The sequence below is a fragment of the Anolis carolinensis genome, unplaced genomic scaffold, assembly GCF_035594765.1.
Source record: "Anolis carolinensis isolate JA03-04 unplaced genomic scaffold, rAnoCar3.1.pri scaffold_10, whole genome shotgun sequence".
NCBI classification, from domain to species: Eukaryota; Metazoa; Chordata; class Lepidosauria; order Squamata; family Dactyloidae; genus Anolis; species Anolis carolinensis.
The window spans coordinates 11909608-11929607 of record NW_026943821.1 but is presented as its reverse complement, the minus strand read 5'-3'; the positions used below and the strand labels follow the sequence as shown (position 1 = coordinate 11929607).

At 41.0% G+C, this 20000-nt stretch overlaps 1 protein-coding gene across 3 annotated transcripts in view; it reads right to left on the bottom strand.

Moving 5' to 3' along the window:
* LOC100562035 (leucine-rich repeat and fibronectin type III domain-containing protein 1-like protein) overlaps positions 1-20000 on the bottom strand; it is a 131005-nt gene that overhangs the window by 38487 nt on the left and 72518 nt on the right. The window lies entirely within an intron of this gene.

The following is a 20000-nucleotide window of genomic DNA, read 5'->3' as shown; positions in this document are numbered from 1 at the left end:
ATGCCAGGCACAGGACGACGGGATTGCCCCACTGCCCCATAGATTTACCATGGAGGCTGACAAATCTCCTCACTGCCCCTCATCAATGTGATTAGGTTCATGGTATATCTTATTCCCTATGACAGCAAGAGGCTTAGGAATGGGTTTTGTGGGACAGATTTTGTGACACCCTCTATCAAATGTGTTAGCTTGATGGAATTTCCTCAGCACTTGTGTTTTGGCAACCATAGCAAAGTATATTAGGATGAAAGATTCTTTTATGTGAGAGTGGGAGACAAAAGTACACTTCTTCCTCTAAATAAAGTTGGGATCCTTGATTCACCAGCACCGCATCAGGATCTTTCTTGGTGTATCTGGGAGAAGCAATTCAGAAACCACCACCATTTAGGACAAAACTGCTTGGGCTTAAATGTATTGTTGCCAACAGAGCAAGTTATATTGTCTGAGTTGAACAAAACATCATACAAGTCCCATCTGTGGACACAGAAGCACTTTTCCAGTATTGCAAACCACAGAAGACCTACCTGCTTCACACACACACATTGGGAGGTAACCTAGCTCCTTTCCAAAGGAGGGTCTCTTTTTGCATTGATCAGTTTAAGGACAGAACTCCTAGCCAGGGAATTCCTGTTCTCAATAGACCCTCTTGGCATTTTATCCGAACCAGTTTCCATGGAATGCTTCCATTCATGGCATCTGATGGATTATCTCTTCCCACTTTGGGGATAACTTGCACGATAGACAGGAGCTTCAGTCCCACCACTGGATTTGGCTGGGTTTTCAGAGTTTTCCCCTTGCCCACACACAACTATATGTCTGAGAGTTGACTACTGGAAGGAAGGGGAAGGGCTTCTATCCTTCAGTTTATGATAGCGAGTTAGAAGAAACGGGCCACCAGAAAACAAATGGAATATGACTCATTTTCTTTTATGCAGCTGGCTATGTTCCAGGTTAGGGCCACTAGCTGTTGCTTTGGCAAGCACACACTGTAGAAGGCGATCACAGAAATGTGGTCTCATTGCAGCAGGGCTGTGATTCTGCTTTCTGAAGACCTCCCAAATTATTAATCCCTCGTGCACTCCCCCTATTTGCCAAATGCAACATATCTTCTGGCAACAGAAATGGATAAAAAAGCCAATTTTGTGTGTTCACTTTCCAACATTCCAATTTTTTTCTTTACATCTAATTCACTCATTAATTTTCAGGTTTTACAAAAAGGCCATGAGAACATTCATGTGCATTTTTCTGTGCATTTCTCCTAAAGCATACATTTTGCACCCTACACTGACTAATAGACCTCTTTTTTCATTTCAGTTTTCCCATACATGATGACCTATTTTTTGTCAATTTCCCCCTAAAATACTCATGCCAAGCAGAAGGCCTTCCCTCACTTTTTTCTCTTCTGAGAAAGTTCTCACAAGATTAAGATAAGGGCAAAGATCAAAGGAAAAAAACCTTTCTGATTCATACGCTGACTCTTATCAAAATGCAAGCAAAAAACTATATTCCCTCACACCTACTGGTGATGAATGCACTGGGAGAGACAAGAGGTGGGGAAGGAGATATTATTTTGCTCTGGGGTACAGATTAATACCAGTCTGTGAGATGCAGTAGTTTGAGCATTGGACTACAATTGGAGACCAGAGTTTGATTCAACCATGGAAACCCATATTGAGCTAGTTATTCTTCAGCCCAAGAGAACTTAATCATAGGTTTGCCTTAGTGTTGATGAAAGTCAGAAAGACTTAAAGGCAAAAAACCAACAAGAGATGAAGGGCAGCATCCAGTTAGTGACATTCACACATGTGACTGCAGCTCACTGTACATATATGTAAGTCCCTTCTTTTGAAATAGTTGCATGGGGCTGTTCTCTCACTCTTGCAGTATTTTGCTGTACAACCATGCCAGCGGCAACTGTTAGAAATGTTATTGTTCTTAAGAGGACAACTACAAGGAAAATAGTGATCAAAGTGCCTCTAAATCAGTGGTTCCCAAATTTTTTTGGACCAGGGACCACTCTCCAATATTAGTACCAAAAGGATTACGAATCCATTTTTGGTCAACTTTAGATTCAATTTGGTTATTTGGGGTGCTGATTCAGAAAATTGCATTGGATAGACCACATCAGCTTCAGTTTCTGATACAGAACATATGCCATCAATTAGTCACCATCTGCTCACCCACAGAAAACCATATTTAATAATGTTGAGCTGATGTGGTCTATCCAATGCAATTTTCTGAATTGGCACCCCAAATAACCCCAGGAACAGGCCTAAAAACGAAAATGCCAAGGTGCCCCTGCTTCTAGGTGCCACATGAAATGGAGCAGGAGGAGGAGAAGCAGCAGTCAGGAGGCTTGTAGTTGCGCCTTTCTTGGGTAGTCAGCCTCTCCCCTCCTGACATCCCCATTGTCTTGGCACCATAAGAGGGTTTTGCGAGACCATCGCTCTTGTTGCAACAGTGTAATAATGGTGAAGCTGTGGACCATATTTTAGTTCTTGGAGACCACTGGTGGTCCACAGACCACAGGTTGGGAACCACTGCTCTAAATGCTCCAGATTCTCAACTCAACTTGACAGCAGCTTCTGGAAGGAAACTGGATAGAATGCATGTTTTAAATGCTGCTTTGAAGTCTCCTTGTGGAGAGAAAAAGTGGAGTATAAATAAACATAATCATAATGATCAAAGTCAACCTTCCCAGTCACTCAGGCAAAGGCTGCTGTAGCTGTAGATGACACTTTAGGTTATTGGTGCTGTTCTGAGTTCAAATTGTTGTTTTATATACTAGTGGTTTTATTTTGTATTGTACTGTATGTTTATTTTATATGTTGTTTTAGGCACCTTGTGCCATATGTAAGCTGCCCTGAATTCCTGGAGGTGGGGTTATTAAACAAAAATAAAGTTGTTGTTGTTGTTGTTGTTGTTGTTATTATTTATACAAGAGGAAAGAAAATGCATTGGACTTTAAGGAATGAAAATTTATCTTGAAAAGTCCTCAAAGAGCATAGGAGGTGTTCTGACACCTCAACAGGTATTTGTTCCTCAAGAATTCCAGGAAAAATTGGAAAGCCATACTACTGAAGCAAAGATCCAACTTTATTGGCTGAAATGTATTTCAGCACCACGCCGTGAATCTGAACAGAATGGGCTTGGCATTCATATACTCTATTGTAGTTTTCCAAATGTTGCTGGGGCACATACATTGCACATGCAGTGAGATAACTTTCCCCACAACCTGTATTTCTTCTAGATGTTTAGATTATTTTCCAGGTTGTTCTTAACTGCCGCCAACTCAACTTGTTAACCCTATGAATCAGAAACCTCAAAGTCACCCTGTTAAGGGAGCCCTGCAAACCCAAGCTGTGGCTCCTTAATACAGCCCTTCCAGACCTTCCTGACTGCCTTACACCTTAGCCAGCATTATTATCTTTTGCGATGAATCATGTTTTCTTATGATATCTCCCAGTGCAATAGGTTAGTCATCTTAGTTTTAGAGGACAGTTCAGGCTTGATTTGCTACAGAACTCATTTATTTATTTTTCTAACAGTCCACAGTATCCATACAGCTCCCTTTAGCACCACATTTCAATTGAGCTGGTTCTCTTCTTATCAGCTTTCCAAGCCAGGTATTTAGACTGGCATTCGGCAGACTTTATTATTTGCTTATCAGAAAGCTCTTAACGCTTATGTGTCAGGAAGGAATGCAATAAGCTGTGTTACCTTGTTTCTCTAAGGAACCATACCTGAAACTAAGCAACTCAATTCTGCAGAGATGTCTCTCTCTACGTTAGCCCATATAAGTGTCTGTCTATCTTTAGTGAAGTTATGCTAAAGTTTCTTACCACACAGCTCAAATTAGGACACCTGTTAGATGTGCCAGCCTTCAGTGTCAAGTTGTTGATGTTGTTATTGCATATACAGAAGACATTTAGGGCTGGAGAATTAAATAATGTGTCTGTGGGATCCAATGGTAATTTTTATCTCTTCCCATATTCCACGTGGTAGGCTTGGTCTTCTCAAACTCCAACATATGGTCTTTCATCTCGTGTCCTGAGATCTGCCCAGTTCCTTTCAAATGTCAAGATGGACACGTTTTGCACTTATGAAACGAGATCAGGATAAAGAGGAAAGTCAGAAGGGTGGACCCTAACACATCACCAGTCCACATAACTAACACCCACCAAAATATTTCAGCAACTAGAAGGACCATTTCTAGAAGACACAGAGAACTCCAATGCCTATCTGATTGTATGATATAAGGCAATGGTAAAGGTTTTCCCCTGACATTAAGTCTAGTTGTGTCCATGCTCATCTCAATTTCTTTTCTTTTTTTTTAAATAATCTTTATTAAATTTTCCATTTACATATTAAAATATAGATATAAGATAATAAGCATGATTAATAATGAGATAGAAAAGGAAAAAGAAGAAAGAAGAAAGAAAGAAAAAAAAGAAAGAAAGAAAAGAGAAAGAAAAAAGAAAGAAAAAAGAGAATAGAGAATATATATAAAATAAATTGGACTTCTGGGCATCTTCCTGGAGATTCCCTTCCTTTTCATTCTTCAATCTTTTCCTTGTTTCATTTCGTTTCTCTGGAGTCCTTCCTTCCCGTCTTTCTTCCATTCATGATGGGGGGTTTCCTTTTTCATCTTCTGTTTTTTAATATTTCCCTTCTTAGTTTTCATTTTATCCTGACTTCCTTTGCTTCTTATATTATCTTTGTTTTTGTTTATTTATTTATTTATTTATTTATTTATTTATTTATTTTCTTTTATATATGTCTCTTGTCTTTCCATTTTTATTCTATGGTCTTGCTGTTCTATTTATTTTTATATTTATTTTGATTGATTTATCTTTCCTTCTAGGTATTTTGTTACATTGTCCCAATTTGTTTCTTTTATCGGATTTCCCTTACTTTTTGATAGAAGGTAAGAAGTAAGCCTATCCATATTTTTTATATCTTGTATTTTTTTCAACCATTCTTCTTCTTTAGGGATGCTCATCTCAATTTCTAAGCCAAAGAGCCGGCGTTGTCCATAGACACCTGCAAGGTCATGTGGCTGGCATGACTGCATGGAGCGCTGTTACCTTCCCGCTGGAGCAGTACCTATTGATCTGCTCACATTTGCATGTTTTCAAACTGTTAGGTTGGCAGAAGCTGGGGCTAAGAGCAGGAGCTCACTCCACTCCCTGAATTCAAACCTTCAACCTTTCGGTCTACAAGTTCAGCAGCTCAGTGGTTTAACCTGCTGTGCCAGCGGAGGCTCCTTTATATGTGTGATATAGACCACATACATTCTTTTTTTTAAAAGTCAGCATTCACAAAGGATGTACATGTTGCCTTATCAGCCAACATTTTTCCTTCACAGTAAGCTTACCTTGGTACTAACATCAAGACATCCCTTCTGAAAATGTTTTTATTCCAGAAGAGACAAATGTGCCAGGAAATTACTGGAAATTGCAGCATTTGTTGCTCTCGTTCTCAAGTTTGGGTTGCTGTGAGTATTCCAGGCTGTATGGCCATGTCCAGTCTAACCTCACAAACTCTGAGGATGCCTGTCATAGATGTGGGTGAAACATCAGGAGAGATTGCTTCTGGAACATGGCCATACAGCCAGGAAAACTCACAGCAACACTGTGATTCCAGTCATGAAAGCTTTTGACAACACGTTCTCAAGGTTTTTGTTTTGTTTTTTAAATCTAAATAATGTTTCTGTTGTCCTGGATCATCTTCTTGCAATTCCTGGCACCGACTGCTACATTTCAATCCCAACCTTAAGTTGGGTTCTTTTGAAATCCAAGCTGTATCAGAATAACACATGAAATAGCCTTCTCCATTTTCTCCTTTAAATTTTAATGCTAGAGCGCATCAGTGAAATGGCCCTTTGGTACTACAGTGTTATAACTCGATGAGAAAAACATTAAAAATTCAGAGGGAGAAAACTTGCCCTTCAAACCATAGAACCACTTGGCATGGTTCAGAAAAAAAAACTTTGGAAGAGACCTAAACACACATCCAAGTAGAAACAGAGGTGACATTAAGCCACAAAAGACTGCAAAGCCCAGGAAGATGGGTTCTGAGAACTTTTGCTTCTTTGGACAAGTCTGGAAGAGCCCCCAATGGCTGTTGAATTATCCTAGAGCACTTGGCTAAATACCTACATAACTCACTCGCTAGATTCAATCTCCTACCTCAAGTGTAGCATCTGTTCCTGCACTTAGCTTCTCTTCTATTCTTATGAGAACCTTTGCTGTGGCACAATTGTTCCTTTGCTGTGAATGCTTACAGCAAGTGGCTACAATTTGTGCCTATGGAAGACTCCATTTAAACAAACACACACACATTACATTACTCAGTGTCCTATTTCAGTAAATGCTTTGAAGAGGGCACCTCCAGTTTAAGAGAACAAGCACCGGAGAAGCCATGCCACAGCAAGCTCAAACACAACGGGTTCATGAGATCAGAAACATGATCAATACAATCCAGGGTCTCAGCGTGAAAAAACAGTCTAAAGAAGACTCCAAAGCTAAGAAGGGGGCAATAGTCCAAGGAGCAAATCAAAGGTCAGAAAGCAAGAGAGGAGGAAATGCCCTATGATGCCGAACAGAGATAGCGGAACTGTTCTCTTCCCGCAAAGACATGGCCTTGGCTGTGCCAATGTATAAGCTAACTGTTAAAGCATCACAGCTGGATTAATTAGCTCTGCATTTCCTTTAAAGTCCACCAAGGCACATCCTGCTGTTTATTGTTTGTTTGTTGTTTTTGTTGTTGTTTTACTGCTGCTTTTGTCTCTATCCAGAAATGGATTGTAGGTCTGACTCCTACTTTTCAAGATCTACATGAGATGCTCCAGGATCCACTGCTGGGACAGAGATGTCAGTCACCTTTGGCTCTAACTGGGGCCAGTTGTCTTGAGTCCCCTCTTCCCCCTTCTTCATTTGAGGAGTCTCCTCCAGATAGGAGATAACTCCTGGCCTCACTTGCTGCCTTGCAGAGTTAAGTTTCTGCAACTAATAGACTGTCAACTTCTGTGATATACTGGTAACAGACTAATGGCTCACTGGTATAAACAGCCATTGTCTCACCCTCCGATTTCCTGGATCTTTGTTTATTGGTTAGAGTATACCTTCTGGCATATCCAATACAGACCAGAGTATACCTTGCTACACTTGTAAGGCCCTTAGCTTCATTGGTGAAGACAGTAAGATTTGATAGGCAAACTGGTGTCAATTTTGAATGAGAAACAAGAAGACGTTAGAAAGACATTGCAGTTTACTTTTTTTCATAAAAAGTAAACAATCAAATTGGTAATTGGAATAATCGGAACTGGGATATGTCAAACAAAATTAAGATAGTCAAAATGATGGTTCTCCCCAAATTTCTATTCCTATTTCAAGCCCTTCCATATAGTATCCCCAGTAAAATAATTAAGAAATGGGACAACTCAATAAAAACCTGGATAACAGGTAGAAATAAAAATAGAATTCCCAATTCAGTATTCTATTCCTCAGAACAGAACGGAGGATGGGGGGCACCCAATCTACAAGACTATTATGAAGCCTGCCAATTAACAAGATTGTTAGAATTAGATTTTGATGACTCAAGAAGATGGGTCAGAATCGAAAAAACAATAAACGGATGGCACAATTGCCTATGTTTAAAAGGATGGGTAGATAATAAAATTCTAAAAGAAGTTAAAGGAGGGCCAATGATCTCATCCATGGAGTGCTGGAAAAAATGGCAAGGTAAACTGCCAATAAATAAAGTAGATATACTCCCAATAGGGTTTTTAAATAATAAAAAGGAACAGATATTTGGTAAAGCGATAAATTTTAAACAAAATGGAATGAAATTGATAAAAGACCTCTTAAACCCAGATGGGACAATTAAGGATTGGGAAATGATAAAAGACATTTGTGGGCAAAGTAACTGGCTTCTTTGGAGTGGACTGAAACAAAGGATTATGAATTGGAAGAAAAAGGAAGGTCCAGAAACAGATTTTGACCAAATTTTAAAATGGAAATTAGAAAAGGAAAAAGGCCTGATGGGTTTTATTTATAAGATATTAACTGAAAAACAATATAAATTGAAACAAACATTGGCCGAGATATGGAAAGAGGACATGAATATTAACGACTCTGACATCGAATACTGGATCAATTCAATTAAAAAAATCAAGCAGATAAGGATAAGAGAAACCCAAAGGAAAATACTGACTAAATGGTATAGAACCCCAATCCAATTAGCTTATATAACTAAATCAACCACAAAATTGTGTTGGCACGGATGTGGGAAAACTGGATCTTATATTCATATGTGGTGGGAATGTGATGAAGTACAAAATTTTTATAACAAGGTAAAGAAGGAAATTGAGGATTTAACAGGACATAAATTGATTTTGAAAAATAAAGAATTCTTCATCCAGAAATTAGATAAGAACAAAATTACTAAGGACTGGGGGGAAATTATAAAATACATGTTAGTTGCCGCTCAAGCAACAGTTGCCTTAGGTTGGAAAGAGCAAACAAAGTGGGAAGTTAAAAAATGGTATGAATACCTAGCTGATTTTATGCTTCAGGATTATATCCTTGAAAGGAGAACTAAATATATATCAGGCCGAATCAAAAAGAATTGGGAGCTGAAATGGGGTAGATTGATAGATAAAGGCAAAAGACAAAGAAAATATAAAGAATTGAATCATTCTCTACTTACGATTGATCAATTAAAATAATATCTGAATGGAAGAAAGTACTGTTCCCAGAGGGAGGGGGAGGGGGAAGGGGCAGAAAACTACTGGACATAAATGGGAGATAAAAGTGGAACTAACAAGTGTAATGTTACCGAGAATATGTGATTGGATGTGTATGTTGATGGATTTTGTTGTTGTTTCGCTGGTATCTACAATAAAAAACATATTAAAAAAAAGACATTGCAGTGATGTCATGTATGGTGCTGAGAACAGGACTAAGGGCTTTAGTACATAAGGCAGGGAAACTGGCATTATAACTGGACTGTCACCTTTGGCAACATAGAATCAGAGTTGGAAGAGACCACATGGGCCATCTAGTCCAACCCCCTGTGTGACGGCGTGAGTGGCGCCATCTATATGTCGAACTGTAAGTTGCAAGATTTGAATTGTATCATGCCTGATTTTGCCTTTACCCTGTAAATGTAGTTGGATTGATTGGTTATTTGTAGCTGTCAATCAATGTTGTTTGCACCAGTTATATTGCTTCCTCAGCTCAATTGTTTGGCTCCACCTCTTCCTGGAGTAGGACAGTGTTTCCTTTTTTCATTCCACCATCAAGCTTTCTACCAGATGGACGTGAGAGAGAGACTTGGCTCTAAAAGCCCTTGATTAAGTTACCTCTCAGCACCAATTCTGAGGTTCTTACCCTTGAGACTTATGCTTCATCTTCAGGGCCAACCTGGACGACGTTGAGGAGTCTCAAGCACCTTCAAATCAGTTCTTTGGCACCAAAGGAAGACTGTGTCTTCAAACATTTGGACGGAGGCTGGGGATTGCTCCGGCATTCACAGCCATTGAGAAAGAGGGACCTGGAAAAGCTTCTCAGCTGCAGAGCTCCTTGGACTTAAGACAACCAAAGATTGTAATGTATATTTTCCTTTACCCTTTGAAACTTCCAGCTTATTGCCTTAAAGGAATAACCTTTTGTGAACAATAAAACCAGTTTTGAGTTATCTACAGTCCTTGGGAGTTCCAGTTTCCCTAAAGGAGGGCAAGAAGCAATCCCCTGGGGAAAGATGTCACGTCCATGCCTCTTTCGCTAAGAGTTATAGCCCCAGGCATGACAGCACACCCTGCCATGCAGGAAAAGCACAATCGAAGCATCCCAGATAGATTGACATCTAGCCTCTGTTTAAATGCTTCCAAGGATGGAGCTTCCATCACACTCCGAGGTAGAAAGTTCCACTGCTGAACAGTTCGTACAGTCAGAACATTCCTCCTGATGTTCATATGGAACCTCCTTTCCTGTTATTGAACTCTGAATTGCTCTGAGTCCTAGTCTCCAGGGAAGCAGAAAACAAGCCTGTTCTCTCTTTTGTATGACAGACTCACATATTTATACATGGCTATCATGTTTCCTCTCAACCTTCTCTTCTGCAGGCTATTACACAACACTGCATGCAAACTGCAGCCTCCTGCTCCATGATTCTCTTGTGTCAGGATCTCCAACCCCACATCTTGTCACTAGATATTAATGGATAAAACCTATCAGTCACACCCAACCCCACAATGTTTCCATCACTAACCTTGGTGCAATGAGTCCCTTTCCCTTCTGTGCTGGCATGACTGCAGTAATGTGGTACCAGGGCAAAATTATCTTTCACCCCCATTTCCTCCCTTTTGCTATTCTCATACTGCCTGTTTTCCTTTCATTTTGTATTTTACAGTTATATTTGCCTTTTTTGTTGTTTTAAAATGTCTGAATTGTGAAATTGTACTAAAAATTGCAAAGTTAAGGAACAGCCATAGTGCAGGAAAGTGCAAAAGTATGATTGTGGAACCATTAATTGGTGAATTGGCTCAACTGCATGAATGAAGAGAGCAATGATTTTTGAGGGTGCTCAATCCAGTATGAATCAATCAATGATAATATGACTATAGAGGAATAGTAGGTTAAAATGCTCAGAGGAGGAAATGGCTACTATTCCAGAATGAATTCCCATCTCTTCATTTGGAGATTTATAGTTGCAATGGCAATGCTTATGTTGTTGAGTTTCTCCTTTGACTGCCACTCCCAAATCTACATGCACAGCCCAACGGCATGTCCCAAATTCACCCAAGGCCAGTAGAAATACATGAGATGTGCCAGCAGAGAACAAAGCCCAAATTAAGGAGCCTGGAGTTATTTTGGGGGCCCGCATGCATTTGACATAGCACCAAGTGTTTCTGGTTAACAGCTGTGACACCCTTTGAAGGTGAGGCAAGACCTTGGATGTGGTGTGCGTTTTCATCTGAACATGGGCTAATTATCGCAGACAAGTCGCTGTGCACACCACTTGCCTTTGAAGATGTATCGCCGTCAGTCCGGAACATAAAAGCCTTGAAATCAGATGCATGTGAGTCTAAACTGTATACATACACACAGAACCTCCCGCTCTCCTTGCCAACCCACTGAAAAATAACCAAAAGGATTTGAGACTGCTTTCCCTGTCTGTCCTTCACACCTTTGCTTCCTTTCCCACCGACTACTAGGGAAATGCCCTCCTGCCCCTCTGATCGAACACAAGCAACCTGCACCTGGTATATTCTAATCCTCAGCATCTATTTATTGGCAGTTACGCTGGCCTTTCCTGATTCCAAGGTAATGACCCATTAACAATGTGTAAATAGCCACATCTCTGTCAATCTAACTCCTAGAAACATCTGGTTCCAATTCATTTAGCCTGGGTATCTGATAGCCATTTAATATTTCAGTGCTAATTAAAGCCCATAAAATAGATAATCCTTTCGTTTCACTGCCACCTGATGCCCTGGGTGCTAGAGTCTAGTGTAAAGGGGAGGGAGGGAACAGAGCATGTACTTCCCCTTAAACTCTGGAGGATGAGAGAAGCTTCAAATGTGAGGCACGCTGCGTGAGTCTGAAAATAAACACAAAGTACAACAGCAGTCCCCTGTAATTGATGCACTTGTATCCCAGGCAAATTGGTTCTTTATGAAAGCTTGGGAAGAAAGGCAAGGGCAAAGGTGTTGCATTAAACTAGAAACGTCATCGGAGGAAACGAACTCTGGTTATGCGCCTGGCATTTATTTATTCACAAATACAGATGTATTACTTATATCCTAAAATTTCAAAGCAGCCTACATCAATAAAATGTAAAATATACATGCTACACAAAACAGAGAAGACAATACATGCATTCCTTTTGAAGTCGACGAGCTAGCTGTTGGGTTGCATAAAGAGTTAGGCAGGCAGGCTGGCTCAAATAAATATGTTTCAACCTGTGCCAGACACCAAGGACAGCTCGTGTGTGTCAAGGGTTTGATTGGAAGAGCATGCCATCAGAGCGGGTGCCGCCTCATTAAATGCCCTCCTCTGGATCATTGCCAAAGAGATATTGGGAACATATGGTGCTACCCAAAGGGCATCAGTGTGCATGGACCCCAGATGGTTCCACCAGAAGGCACCTGTGAAGGCAAATGGTAAACTGGCTAGAGGACTCAAAGTGGGACAGATGCTCAATGGACCTCAGGTATCTCTTCTGGGGTTAAAGAGGCAAAAAGGACAATCATTCTATATACACAGTTCTGTGTTCTCTCTCACACAGGGCCATTGCTACAGACATTCAGCAATTGAGGAGGAGGAACCAACAAGCAGAGAATTCTGCTTGCCATTCAAAGCAATAGTTCTGTAGAGAAAGGAAGAGAAAGATAATCACTCAGAGCTTTATTTCACTTCCTTGAAGAACTATAGTTGGGATATGGTCCCTGCTGCCTCCTTGCATTTCTTCCCCCTTCGTTCCTCTATCTTGGCAGTTGAATGGCTGTAGCAGAACCCCCATTCAACTGCCAGAGTAGGAGAGGTTTTGACTGGTGCACTAGGGAGTAGTGAATAGCCCTTTGCACCCTGTTCACAGCATGCATAACATAATGCATGTGCTGCCTCCTGAGTTGCACACATGAATATCATTAACAGGATTCTAGCTGGAGGTGTTGCAGCCCTACCATTAAAGACAAAGCATAAAAGAGGTGAATACTTCTGTGGGAAAGTTACAAAGTTTATACTAATTGAATGGAACAATTGTATATAGAAACACGAAAGCAAGAACTTTTCCAAGGTAAACCCTTCAAGGATACAAAGGCATGAACCAGAAAAGGAAACTTGAGAATACTTGAATCGTGGACTTGAGAGCAGAGACAACAGAGCCAGTCATCCCTATGGCAACATTGTCTCCTCTGAAAGGCCTGAAACCAGAACTCCCTAATTTAAGCCTGACCAAGTAGCCATGACATCATGGCAAATGCACCTGGGTTTCAAGGTCTTCTCACAGATTCACTCAGAGCATCAATTAGTCTATTTTTCACTCCCTCCATGCTCAAGACTAATCTAGCTTCTCATGAAAACTCCCCATCAGATGAAGGACGTTTCCCAGGGGACCTGGGATTTTCACTTTCCCCTGTTTCCCCTGTTGCCTGGGAACCAGTACTGGAATCCAAAACATTGGCCTCATCAAGCTGCAACTCTCTCCTAACACTGACAGACTCATTCTCTGAAAGGTCAGAAAAATCAGAAAAATCCTCAGTCGCTTGCTGAGCTACAACACTGCTCTAAATCCATATTACTGTAAAATTTAACAAAATTACTCAGCTGGACTGTATTATTATTATCTTTATCTTTATCTATACCCCGCCTTTCTCCCCGTGGAAACTCAAGGCAGCTAACAATCGACACTAAACAAAGAGCAATCTAAAATTTAAAAAAAATTACATAGTAGCAGGGTAGTAAAAAAAGAATTAAAATACAATAAATACACTAAAATGACCTTTAAAACTCATATCCCCCACCCAAACCCCACCCAATTTCTCCAAAGCCTGGCCCTTACTATTCCCCAAATGCCTGTTGGCAGAAGAAGGTAGAAAAGGTTGATGCTGCTTCTTTGAGAGAAGGTGCAGCTTTTACTTCCTAAAAGAGAGGTGTCATGTTTAGAAAAAATCCATGCACTTCCACAGTGATCCATTGAGGAACAAGGTTTCAGAGATCAGGATGTGCACGTATCTACTTTGAAAAATGTCTGAGCCAAAGCAGACTATTTTGAAGAGCTACAGAAGCAAAACAGTCTTCTCAGAATACCAAAGCAAGCTGGAGAGTTAGGAATATTCCATTTCTTTATGAGCTTTATAGAAGCTGAGATTCTTTTCTTATACGCCCAACAGATCAGACGGGATGCTGTTCAAGTCAGACATTGCCCAGGGTCTGTACTAAGAGAGTATCCTATGATAACAAACACTTCCTGGTCCTCAATTGTAGTTTATCAATGAAATAAAATGCCATAGCAGAAGCCACTGTTAACTTTTCTTTCTTTCTTGGATAGAGGGAGAGCCCTTCCTCAATTCCTCACATATCACAGTTCAGCTTAGGCCATGCCAGAAATGTATGCTTATAACAAGCATTTCTTCAACATCGATTTTTAGCAAGACAGCATTATGCTGCAAAATGTGTGGAACTGGCAGCCTGACATTCGGCTGTCAGAGCCAAGCAAATGGACAAAAAGGAAGGGAAAAAAACTCTGAAGATGAATGGGGTCAGCCAATAGAGTTGTGTGTGGATGCCGTTTTCCTTTGTTACATCCGTTCTTTCATTACTTTCATTACCTTCGAGAGCATGTAACAGGAAACCCCCGCCTGGTACAAAAATCAGGTTGACATGAAAACAAGCAGGAGCCAATCCTGGCCCCTCGCCTGCTTTTCATGTGCAACCTCCTTGCTTTGGAAAGAGTGTGTGTGTGGCATGCAGGCCCAGAAAGTGCACATGCCTGTCTGCAGCAAAGCACCTCCTCTAGAGTAAGAAATAGAACTTTCCTTCCTTCCTTGCCTTGGAGAGTGTGTGTTTTGCGTGCAGGCCCAAAAAGTATGTGTGCCTGCCTGCAGCTGAGCACCTCCTCTAGAGTAAGAAACAAAGCTTGCCTTGCCTCCTTGCCTTGGAGAGAGAGAGTGTGGCGTGCAGGCCCAGAAAGCTTATTTATTTATTATTTTATTACAGTATTTGTATCCCGCCCTTCTCACCCAATAGGGGACTCAGGGCAGCTTACAATAAAAGCACATATATAAAAATAATACAATACATTATGAATCAATTAAAATTAAATACATTAAACATTCATAAAAATGCACTTATAAATATACAGATTGGCACATTCTGAGTCTAACATACTGGGTCTATCATTGAGTTTCAACACACATAATGGTAGTTATTGCTGCTACTATTGTTCGAATGCCTGGTCCCACAACCAGGTCTTAACTTAGTTTGTGCACCTGCCTGCAGCTGAGTACCTCTCCTCTAGAGTAGAGAAACATGTAAGAAGCCTTCTTACAGTGCGCCTCTGTCTGCAGCTGAGTGCCTCTTTTCTAGAGTAGAAACATCGTAAATACCTATGACAAGAAGGGTAGCCTGGGAAGCCTCCTCCCCATAAAGGGCCAATAGAAAATGGCTCTTTTGGTACTTCAGAACGAAAACAGATGTCTGCCCTCCCAATTTTGGGAGGCTCCCAAAAAACAGATCAGGTCCCTCACAGATAGTCGGGACACAAAACAGGTCAAGGTTTACAGGGATTGCACAACCCTATCAGCCAACCACCATCCATCCCATGGAATTCTGGCACCCATTTTACTATTTTGGGAATGTTCACAGCAAAAGCATAAACTTAGAAAGAAATTACAGAGAGGCTTCCCATCAAAGCAAGCAGGATTTTTGGTGCTTTGAATATTTTACCTGCATTCTCAACCCTGCTTCTTCAGGCATGCAAATGGACCAGTCTGTACACCAAAGATACATGGACACAGATCAGACACTTAAAATGGGAATACTAAAAAAATGTTGTGACACTGTTCAGCTTTCCTAAACATTCCATCTTAGACCTCCAAACAGTGGTCTCCGAACAAAAAAAAAATCTTCAAAGAAAGACTGGGAAGAGAAACAGGTAAATTAAGATATATCCAAAAATTCCCACAGTTTGAAAAGGGACAATGGTTATTTGGCACACTACACATTTAATAACACAACTTGACATCTTAGTCACATGTAGGTTCTTCTTTCAGCTTTTTTACATCTCTCTTCTGGCCCTTGGCCCATATCGCAAATCAGACCAAGGCCTTCTTCCATACATTTATTTTGGCTTCATATAGATCCTATCTTCCACCTTTGTTCACTATCCACTCTTTAGGACCATTGTTGGAAGTAAATGTATCCCCCTTCCATCACCTTGTCCACATCTTTTACATTTCTATTATTATTCACACACATGCCCCACCTCTCAATTGGTACGAATGTGTATCCAGTGGTGCTTCCGTCCATGCATCATATGAAGAAGACTGATAGAACATCTACACCAGTGGTTCTCAGCCTGTGGGTTCCCAGATGTTTTGGCCTTCAACTCCCAGAAATCCTAATGGCTGGTATTTCAATACAATTTGGATATTCCTATAGACTTTCACTGTGATGGTTCACATTCATTTGAATAATGTAAACTAGCACCTTGGAAAACTCCAACTGAGATCATACCTCGATTGCAATAGATGCAACATAGCATTGTTGCATCTGTTCTGCCTGCAGATAGGAAACGCTTACAGAAGACTTTTCCCTGGGTAATTGTGGAGCACTCAGGATTCCTTGCACAGGGCAAGGCCCTGACCTCAGCTCAAGAGTCAACTTCTGTGTCATGGAAGAAAGAAGAAACACAGGAGGAGCACTTTGGGGAATAGGCATGGCTGTAGCATAGCCAGCTTCCCTTTTTAAGCCAATGTACTGCAGCTTGTAAAGTGTGATGAATAAAAAATGAGCATCAAGTTTGTGGCTTCACCAAGAGCACTTGGTCAGAAGCTGCAAAGGGGAAGAGTGAATTCAAATGCATGCTAAGTATGCTTCCCATATCATCGTCATTGTCATCATCATAATCACTATTATTGGCTAGTATTCAGTACTGCAGTTATATGCATTCATAACTTAGAATTTTGGATCTATAACTCTTCTGTATTCAGTAAGGGTACTACTACATAGTCTTTTTTCTTCTTGTCGTTGTGTGCTCTCAAGTCATTTATGACTAATGGCAAAAAGAGAATCTATCATGGAGATTTTTTGAGCTGAGAGAGTGTCCCTCACCCAAAGGTACCCAGTGGACTTTATAGCCAAGCAGGGAATCAATCCCTGATCTCCAAAGGCAGAGTCCAACATTCAAACCACTGTACCAAACTGGTGCTCACTACAGTCTTGCTATGAAACTATGTAAACATGCTGATAAACGGAGACAGCCATCTAGCTTCTCTAGGGAGTGAGTGACAATGCTTTGGAGCAATCACTCACAAGTAATAAGAACATCAGCCCTGGCCTTGTCTTTCTCAACTGCAGAGTATGCCTGTCCTGTTTGGCACAAGTCCGCCCATGCAAAGCAGGTAGACATAGCACTGAATGAAACATGCAGAATCATCACGGGATGCCTTAAACCTACACCTGTTGATAAACTCTACAAGTTAGCTGGCATTGCCCCTCCTGATGTGCGACGGGAAGTTGCTGCTAACTGCGAGAGAAATAAGGTCAAACATTGTGAAAGCCACCCACTGCATGGCTATCACCCTCCTCCCACCAGACTCAAATCAAGGAAGGGCTTCATGAGAACCACCACTCCTCTTGATGTTCCTCCAGCAACAGCAAGGGTGTCCCTCTGGGCAGCTAAACCTGGCAATTCTAACTGGATGGCCCCCCAAGAGGGTCTTCCTCCAGGGGCAAATCAGGAATGGGCAACTTGGAAGTCCCTGAACAGACTCAGAAGCGGAGTGGGCAGATCAAAAGACAACTTGGCAAGGTGGCACTACCTGGAGGAATCCTCCACCTTGTGTGACTGTGGAGCTGAACAAACAACTCAGCATATGTATGCTTGTCCACAATGCCCTGCCTCATGTACGGAGGAGGAGTTGTTTAAAGCTACAGACAATGCGGTTGCTGTTGCCCGCTTTTGGTCCAAAACTATTTAGTTGCTTGTGATTTCTTTCTTTTTTTATTTTATTTCCATTATTTGAAATGTATTTGCTGTACCAATGCTTTTGACACGAAATAAAAAATAATAACTCAGAAAGTCATAATCCCTATATCTGCTATGAAGATGGTGGGCCTGAAAGAAGGGTCTTAAGCATTTTACATAGTAGAAACACCAACCCATCATGTGCTGAGTTGGAACTGGCTACTATCCAAAGCTTTTAGAAGGCTTCATTTAATATCAAAAACTGGTCCACATCACTGGTATAGTCCAAGCTTTGTTGAAAAGATGGGTGCAGTAGTTGATGTACAATACAGGAAAGCACCACAACCCTTTTGTAATTGTTATTTATTCCTCCACATGAAATAGTAAGCATGGCCCTCTAAAAATGATATCTAATCATACCATCCCAGGGCTAACAGTGTAAATCTTGATGGCCTGATAATAACCTTTGAAGGCCAAGGTGCATCCTGCTCCCAGGGAGAGACCACTGGAAGATGGTTTTCTAGGACTATGTAGTGCAGAACCAAAAAAAAAACCTGAGCTGCAAAAGAGTGACCCATCTCTCATCCTAATGGAAGGAGAAGATCAAAGCCTGTTGCTAATAGGAACGCTTATTCCCTGCTCTGTTCCTAGTCACGTCTATATCTTTGAACTGCCAGACTAGACCATAAATTATCCAGTAGGGCTTGTGTCTGTACGTGCCTTTTAGTCACCAGCCGACTTAAGGCAACCCCATGAGTTCCATAGGGTTTTCTTAGGCAAGATATATTCATAAGAGGTTTTGCCAGCTCCTTCCTCTGAAATATACCCTACACCTTCAGGTCAGTGCCATGATACTGCACAGATCATAAAATTTGACCATAATGTTGATAAGGATTCTAGAGCCTATTTTCCATGTAGCAAGGGAACCCATTTGTTACACCTTAGAGTAGTGACAAAGCTATAGATGGGTCAAAATGAGAGTATTCCCTCCATGAATTCTTATTTCAATCCCATACATTGCTGTTATTTGAAACTTTAGTTGCACATTTAGACTGCCAAAGTAAAAGGACCGGGCTGTGGAGCAGGCTGGAAAGCAAGCCAGCTGCAGCAAATCAACAAATCACTCTGACCAAGAGTTCATGAGTTTGAGGCCAGCCCGGTGCCTGCGTCTTGTCTCTGTCTCTGTTCTATGTCATGGCATTGAATGTTTGCCTTTATGTGTGCAATGTGATCCGCCCTGAGTCCCCTTCAGGGTGAGAAGGGTGGAATATAAATGCTGTAAATAAATAATAAATAAATAAATATACAAGCAAAGGCAATGTGAATGCAGTAGAAAGAAGAGTTCTAGCTGTGAACGATTTTCAGCATTTCATTCCGTACAAGGAAGGGAAGAAAACATTCATTTGGAAGGGCAATATTCATATTTGGAGGTGCAATATCCTTACTTTGCTCCACTTTACCTACACTCCTGCATCATTACCAAAAAAAAACCCCAAAACCCTTAACACAGCTATTGCAACATAATGGCATATTCCCTGGTGGTTGTCCACTTAGGCATGCCAACTGCCCATGACCAAGCCAAGAACAGAGTACCACTTGGCTGGAAGCTCAAGGCGATCCATGCTCCTAGGACGTGCTATTGCTACTCATAAAGTAATGCTTGATTCTTCTTCCAAACAAGTCTCCACACAACCTTTACCAATGAGCTGCTAAAGATGAAGATACCAAATTCTCTCTCTCCTCTCTCTCTCTCTCTCTCTCTCTCTCTCTCTCTCACACACACACACACACACACAAACACACATCTCGAAAATGAAAACACTTTCTCTATTTCTCTATTTGTCTTCTGAAATAATAGAACATATTTCAAATTCACCTGTTGGAAAAACACACACTCTCTCTTTTTTGTTTGTTTACATTTTTCTGAATCGCAAAATGTGTTAATGTCTTAATTGAAACCCAGGAAATAAAACCAAATCGAGCTGCGAGCATGGAGAATTGTAAAACACCAAATACCCAGTCTAATTACTTGCTGTCAAACAAGGTAGGTGTGCTGTTGTGGATTGAGTCATATGAGCTTAACATGCAAATTAGCTTGCAAACAAAACGCAGCCCTGGGGGCAGATTTCATCCTGGGTTCGGTGACCTTTTTTTGGTGGCATTTGCAGCAGGGGGTTTGCTGATGCATGGATCCCATTTGGCTTTCACAGCCGTGCTCTCCTGATTTAATTCTGCAAACAGGCAAGCAATTGCATTCAGCCAAAAAGAAAAAAAACTCCAACTCAATTCAGCTACAGCTCTTG